Source organism: Astatotilapia calliptera, chromosome 14 (assembly GCF_964374335.1).
Source record: "Astatotilapia calliptera chromosome 14, fAstCal68.1, whole genome shotgun sequence".
Classification (NCBI taxonomy): Eukaryota; Metazoa; Chordata; class Actinopteri; order Cichliformes; family Cichlidae; genus Astatotilapia; species Astatotilapia calliptera.
Window position 1 is genome coordinate 33,476,768 of NC_137435.1, and position 8,233 is coordinate 33,485,000.

Sequence of the window (8,233 nt, forward strand, 5' to 3'; positions counted from 1 at the left end):
ACCGGGGGCTGGTTTTTACATTTTCATGTCATGTATTAATAATTCTTCCTGGATTTTGCCAGAGGAACGAGGGGAAGAGAGATGCAAAAGGAGAGGGTGTGTGTGTGTGTGTGTGTGTGTGTGTGTGTGTGTGTGTGTGTGTGTGTGTGTGTGTGCGCGTGTGTGTGTGTGTGTGTGTGCGTGTGCGTGCATGCTTGTAGACGCAAGGCACAGAGAAGAGAGGCTGGCTGGTAAAACAGCCTCCCTTGGCGGGTTACCATTAAAATTCATGATTGTTTTAAATATATGTAGACCCCTGCAGCACAGCCCTGGGGTTTCACTCTCCGCCCTCCCGATGGGTACGATGCACAGCGGCAGGCCCGAGAACTTCAACTAACACAGCAGAAGAGTGTGTGAGTGTGTGGATGGATGAGTATGCACATGTTGGTGTGTGTGCTGCACAAGCTGCTGGTGATGAAGCAGAGTCGTAGCTGGAGGCGCACCGATTATCAAGGAATACATTATGCTAATAAGGGCTAAGCTTGCATCATTGCTAAATGTTGTTTAAATGAAGTTTTTCCACAGACTGCTGACTAGTCTGTGAGTTGCCGCAGCTGTGCGTGTGTGTGTGTGTGTGTGTGTGTGTGTGTGTGTGTGTGTGTGTGTGTGTGTGTAAAATAAGGAATAAAACACTACTTGAGGACATGTGTGGCTAATGTTTAAAAATGGGGTCCACTCAAAAGCATGTTTAGGGGATGAGTTTTATTTAAACATCCAGTTTGACTCCAGAAAAAAAAAGACAGTAAATCTTGCCTTTCAGCTCTGTTAGTTACACTGAGAGTCTGGAAATTGGCCTCCTGCAAGAAGGCATCAGCGGGTGAACAAACTCCCTTCACTGCTACAGACAGCATGGCTTTACACAAATAAACAGAGATGCTAAATATTTCCTGGCGATGCAATTAAACGTCTTTCTTGCTGACGCCTAATAAGCCAAATTACTGCAGGCACTGAGAATATAATTAGACGAACCACGTTAATCTTGGGTTCCCCTCGTCCTCGGTCTTGTTTTTTGTCACAGAGAGCGGTTCAGACACGGAATCTGTACTAGAACGCGGAATTTTATTGATTCCGCGTTCTAGATGCTGTGGAATCAACAAAAGTGTAAACGTGGCGTCGACGGTGCATTATTCTCGTACCACAAAAACACGAAAATGGAGACGGACGCTTCCCGGACAGGTGCTTTCAGCTGGCTCTGGGGCTCAGATGTGATTGGAGAAGTGCTGCAGATAACAGATCTAATCAGCCAGAGAGAAAACACCTGTGTGTGTGATCAAAGTCCAGGTGTGACTAATGACATTAACACTGGCTGTGGTTCATTAAGGTATCCCACAAGCCTTTGCCAGTGAGACACAACGCACAGCACTGGGACCCCCTTGACACGCACCTGTGCTTTTTCCTGCTAAAACTGGTGAAAATACCGGTCTGGAAAAACATTACTGCACATGCCCACTTGAGATTGGCCGTGGAATGTTCAACGTGAGGGTGAACAATCACGACTTGATACGACATGGCTTGTGTCGTAGCCAGTCGTGGTTTGGGATGCAAATGTCCAAAACTTTAGAAATGGAAAAATATATGCAATACGTCCCAGAAAATGAGTTTTAAGAATCCATCCATCCATCTTCATCCACTTTATCCGAGACCGGGACGCTCGCCCTCGGGCACCCTCCCCGGGCCTGGCTCCAGGGCAGGGCCCCGGTAACCCTATCCCGGGCAGGGTAAACTGTTCCCTCGATATTCTTTTCATAAGGGTCTTCTGAATCGCTCTTTGTCTGGTCCCTCACCCAGGACCAATTTGCCATGGGAGACCCTACCAGGGGGCAAAAGCCCCCAGACAACATAGCCCCTGGGATCCCTGGGACACACAAACCCCTCCACCACGTTAAGGTAGCGATTCAAGGAGGAGAACTGTGTGCCAGTTTTAAGAATCATTTTAAGAATTCATATGTAATGTTGTGTTATATATGATATTATAAAAAGTTTGTATAGCCATCATAGCACCAGCATTTTGTATAAAAAAGACATACTACCAGTAATGAAAAGCATTCCCCTATGAAAGATTTAAAAAACACAAAGTTCAAACTATAAAAATTGGTTTAGCAGTGTAACACAGAGACATGTAAGAGACAAGTAAAGACTGAAACAGTGTACCTCAGTGGTTAAGAATAAAGTAAAGAACACCAAAGTGCTCACATGGTGGAGAGGTGGATAGCACCGTTGCCTCACAGCAACACGGTCTTGAGTTTGAACCCACCTTCAGTCTGGCCTTTTTGTGTGGAACTTGCATGTTCTCATTGTGTCAGCGTGGATTCTCTTTGAGTTCCTCTCATAGTCCAAAGACATGCAGTTAGTGGGGTTAGTGTGAACGCGAGTATAAATGCTTGTCTATCTCAGCTGGGATGGGCTCCGTGACCCTGAATTGGATAAGTGGACAAAAATGGAAGGGCTATATTAACGTGTATTATAAAAAACTCTACATAATGTTTCTTTATAGCTGATTTAAAAGAAGGCAAAGGTCTGCAGGCAGGGCGTTTTACAACAAGTCTCCCAAACAGCAAACACTCTGTGTGTGAACAGTCAGATTTCTCCTGCAGAATCTCAGGCTGCTCACTGAGACAAGAGTTCCAATATGTTTCCTTGAGCCATGAGGGGCTTTAAATGTGAGACATAAAATTTTAAAATGCATTCTAAAACAAATGAGCAGCAAATGTAGAGCCGTTAAACGAGTGTAATACGTACACTTGTCTTCGTTCTTACAAGAAGTCTTGCTGCTGCATTTTGAAACATTTGAAATCTATTAATTGATTCTTGATTTACACCAGTTACAAGACCACTGCAGCATGAATGATCATTTCAGTATTGCTGAAACTCAGTGCTGATCAAACGGTAGTAGCAGGACTGAGAAACCTGCTTTGTATAGTTCTCAAAAGTGAGGCTGAATATCACATAGCACACCCAGATTACAGACGATTATTTTAGCATTAACTATCAAAAGACCAAAGAAAGGCTGAAGGATAGGATACAGTTTATCAGAACCAGTGATAACAATGACAGTGTTGACCATTTTGCAATATTAGTTCAACATTTTGTAAGAATATAGTAGTTTGTGGTGTCTGTGGACAATAAAATTGGAAAATGTAAAAGCTGGCAGAGCTGTTGTACATGTACATGTATTTACATAGGGGAATAAAAATGACTGAATCTGTGGGTCAGGTATTGAGTTTTATGATGTGACGTCATAAGCAGAAAGTTGTCCGTTATATTGGACGTGATACAATTGAAAAATGGGACGTAAAAATGTTTTCTCCCGCCTGGCTTGCAGTGTTGCCAACTCTAGCTGTGTGAAATCAAATTCGAAGAAGGTGCTGTTAGATTTGTATTGTTGATTGTCATTTATGCTTAGAAATATTTACTTATATATGCTTAGAGTTTTGTAATTAGTTGTAGATTGGTAGAGGTTTTGATCCTTGATAGTCTGCGAACTTTGTGTGTATTAGACAGCACTTTGGGAGCATGAGAGGTCATACCGTGTCTTATTGTTTTATGGTAGGATTAACGTAGTTGCGTCTGTTCTAGTCTAAGTGCTCTTTGTTTAGATGAACTGCAGGACTTCCTCACCGTGTTATCTAGGATGAACCATCTAGGGTGAGGGGGAGGCTACCCTATTGTCTTCAACGTTCCAGCGGATGGGTTCAAGCTACAAACCTATCAGGTGCTACGCCAAAAACCTCTTCGTCATTGCTGTGGTTGCTACCAAATTGTTACAGTTGGCTGCAGTTTCTTACGTTTGTCTGCAAACACTTGCTAACTACTAGCCATAAGGTGCAACTTTTATTCTGATGGTCAGACCGTCTCCATTTCTGGTCTGTGTTGTACTTCCCACAGTGTCAGCACAGCTTGGACAACTCACTTTCATTTAAAGTACAACCGCAGCAAAATGCTAAAAGCCAAAGCAATCCCAGTGAGGATTTTTCCAAACGATTAGAGAATACATGCTTTTCCTTAGTGATAGGTGGTTGCCATGGTGGTCACTTACTGGTCCGTAGGCTTGTGTGCCTGGGGATTTAGCAATCATTTTCCCAGCGACTGCCATCAACCTCCAGCGACCGGTAATGAAATATACATTTTTCCCTCACAACCACTGGTTAACAAATGGTCATGGACCAGTCTCTAGGCATGTGTGACTGGGCTCTTACACTGTCACTATGAATCTCAGGCATCCAGAATGGTGGTCACATGCCTGCAAAACCTCAAAAAGGAATGCTTATCAGGTTGTTAGTCTTATACTAATCACTGTAGCTATATCTGCGTGGGAGTCATCTTGACTTCTGATGTTTTTAAATGTCAGTAATTACTAGTAGTTATTATAGCATCATTCCAACTATATGAGCTAGTTCTAGAGCTCTGCTACCCTGACTTTAATCTTTATGCTTCTCCGTAACAGCAGGAGCACTCTGAGTGATAGCGATGTGTATATGTTTATATACGAGCAGTCTGATAATAAAACACACACTATAAAGGTTTTCTTCTAGAAGACTCTGACTAACATAACAGGGCTAATAAGCTGCTTTACCACACAAAGCTATAATCAGATCATAAAGTTTAACAGCTATTACGTAGTAGGATGAAAATGGCATGTCATGTTTATATGAGGACTAAATGAGTGGTGTAGTAATCACTGCAAAATGCAAGCTGTAAACTGAAAGTCTGGTTGTTTGCCATGTGACCTCAACTTACCAATAATTTCAGTGTAGGAGCGCATGACATTTTTTACCCGTCAAAACAGTCTTGCAAAGAAAGTATCATGAAGCCAGCTGTAAGCTAGTTGTAGCTTTGCTGTGTCGAGTGTCTTTTAAATCAGACAAGTGTCTCCAAGAGATTCCTGTTAGGTTTGAAGTTTGTGGGCTGACACGTTCATAACCAAGCCTACAATTTTTGCTTGGTACCTAGAGGAGTTTAAAAAACAAGGACATGGAACAGACAAAACAGCTGAGCTGTAGTTCAGAAGGTAGAGTAGGTCATCTACTCATTGGATGGCTGGTGTTTCGATCCCTGGCTGCTCCAGTCTGGATGCCTAATATCCTTGGGCAAGATACGCACCCCAAGTTGCTCTCGGGTACATCCATCGGAGTATGAATGTGTGTAAATGTTAGATAGAAAGCACATATTTATAGAAAAAAGTGAATGGGTGAATGAGTCATGTTGTAGGCATGTGTTTAATGTGTAATCTGTGGTCTTTCAGGTTTCCTCCAGCAACAGACACACTGGGCACTGGTCTCTTTGTTAGGTCTTCAACTGCTCATTTAGAGAAATATCTAATCAGCATATCACACGGCAGCAACTACATGTAGACATGGTCAAGGACACCCTAGGTGACACTCCTTTTCTGCTAAAACAGGAACCAAAGACTACAGTTCACACGGACCAGAACTGGACAATAGAAGATTGGAAAAACGTTGCCTGGTCTGATGAGTCTCAATTTCTGCTGCAACATGAAGACAGTCTTCTTGCTGTGAGGCAACATGGTCAGAATTTGGTATAAACAATATGAAAGCTTGGAGCCATCCTGACTTGTATCAGCGGTTTAGGCTGGTGTGGGGGATATTCATACATTTTGAAGGGCGTTTAAATATCACAGCCTACCTGAATATTGCTGCTGACCACTTGGTCTGTGGTCACAGTGTAACTGTCTACTGATGGCTACTCCCTGCATGGTAATGTGCCATAAATAGACAATCCAGTCCATTCATGGTCAGGTTAAGATTTAATTCAATACTCTATATGGTCTTTTCTGCATTATATTTATGATTTGTTAATTTAAGCATGTTTGTTTAAAGTTGACTCTTCTTACAGAAGAACACCTCTATTGACAAAATAAGAAATGTAAGGGGGCTTTGCTCATAACCTTTAGTTCCTGACTGATATTGACTGACCTCAGTTTTTCTCCTAGACTGCTTAATGGTCAGCCTGTGGCTATAAGTCTCTTTGTGAGCCATTGTGAGTTTCCAGCAGTAAATCCTTGTGTACAGTCTAGTTGATAACACGGGCGATTTCACAGACTCGGTTACACTGGGAGGCTGAAACATGGCCAGCTGCCACGACGTGTCCGCGAGTGCTGGAACAAACTCCCGTTTTGACTGATGCGGAAAGTATCGCTCTTCACATAATAAACAGAGATGATAATTGATTCCTCCAAATGCATTTAAATTTGTTTTGTGCTGACACCTAATAACTGCAATTACTCCAAGCATCTTGCAAATAAAAGTATCCAGTGCTAATCTTTGCAACAGCCCTTTTAAGCTCCCTTGTCATATTTCTTTATAATTAAGTTGGCGTGGCTCCAGTTGCTGTTTGCGTGTGTGTGTGTGTTTTGCAGGCCCACGCAGCAGCCGACTTCCCGCATCACTGAGTTTGTATCTCCCACTGCTCACAATAATGGCTTGGTGCCCAAGCTGCAAGCAGGCACGCAGACACATAACACCAGCCATAACCGTAGGAAAGAAAGGGAAAGATTACACAATGCCCCGAAACCTGTTTTTGTCCCAAACTGTGGCCTCATGCCCCTGACTACAGAGGATTAGAGACTGCAGTCAGGTTTTTCTCTGCTGTTAGGCTAAGTTTAAGAGGGTTTTTTTTTCTCTTTTGTTTCAGTCTTTTGTGTCAAGAAAGTGAAAATGAATTTGCTCCATTTTTTAAATGATAGCGCTACATTCAAGACTTGAAAATGTATCCGTGTGATTTTGACAATTCAGCAAATATATCAGCTAATAGGTGTGTTACATGTTATATTTGTCATAAATTAAAGAAAAACTCACATATGAGTTTAATTTAGTTCATTTCTGGTTTCTTCTACATCAACATCCACACACACACTGTTAATTAGCAGGATGTTTTCTTATTCTTATTCAGAATATGGCATAAAGCATGTGTGATTGCTCATAATTGATTTCAATTTTGAGCCAATTCACAACAACAATCACCAGTATGAGCTTTATACAGGTCTTTGAAAGGTGAAGACCTTGCAACGTTAGAGAAAGCCAACACATTTTTGTGGCACAACTTCACCTACTTCCAAGGTGCATGGAGAAGACAAAGATCTGATGATGTGAAGATTACTGCAACAGTTAAAGTATTAGGGAACAACTTTAGTGGGCGACCATATCCGTTAATGCCAGAATCTCAGGTTAAACCTCACAAAATTTCAAGAACCACCAAACAGCTAAAACAGTAAATGAGAGGAGGTACACGGATTCTGCACAGACATAAAAACAAAGCACCCGCCGACGGATCAGAATCAGTGAGATGTCGCCTTTCTCACCGATGGCACGGACACGGTCGGGGCTGAAAGCCGACAGCTCGCTGATTCTGATGTTTTGGCGGGTCCACGCTTTGTGTTTACGTCTTTTTTGCGCTGATTCTAAAGCTGTTCGTTTTATCTCTCTCCAAACGTTATTGACCGAACCAGCAGCAAAAGAAGATCCAAACTACGCTTCACAAAAACATCGTCATGAATTCCCTCTGACTTTTGCTGTTTTGCTTCCACCACACTTCATGCACTGCTCTCTCTCTCTTCAACAACAGTTTCCCGTCTAAAAATCTGTTTTCTGCATTATTCGCTTGCTTGTTACGCACAAGTCTACCGTTGTTTACAGCGCTGTCGGCCGCTGTTTTTTTCCCTTTTACTTACTTCCGAAAAGAAAGCCTCATTTCTGCCATTCAATAGGCTTCTGAACAAATGTAAACTTTTTAAAATTATGCAAAACGCTTAGCTGTGTCTGTAATAAAACCGCTGTAACTTCAGAGGTAATGTTCATATGTTGATTAATGGTTTTCTTTCGTTTTTGATGTACTGCAGAATATTTTTCTAAAATCCCAGGCCAGGAAAATCACCATGTTTTACTGTGTTTTATCTTCAGCTACTTTGACACAAAGGCCTCTGCTGTGATGCTCACACCTTTGATAAAGTCTTGCGAGTGTCAGCTTTCTTTTTATAGATACAAAAATATGTAAATGTACTGATCTGAATTATAATATTTCTGACTGTCTGAGGCAAAATATATGTATGTATATATATTAGGGGTGCAACGATACACAAAATTCACTGTTCAGTTCGATACTTTGGTGTCACGGTTCGATATTTTTTTGATACAAAAACTGTTCATGCCTTTTTAATTTGTCATTTATTAAAATTATA

At 41.8% G+C, this 8,233-nt stretch overlaps 1 protein-coding gene across 2 annotated transcripts in view; it reads left to right on the plus strand.

Moving 5' to 3' along the window:
- The window catches only part of LOC113035750 (calsyntenin-2), a 356,909-nt gene that overhangs the window by 323,478 nt on the left and 25,198 nt on the right, over positions 1-8,233 (plus strand). The window lies entirely within an intron of this gene.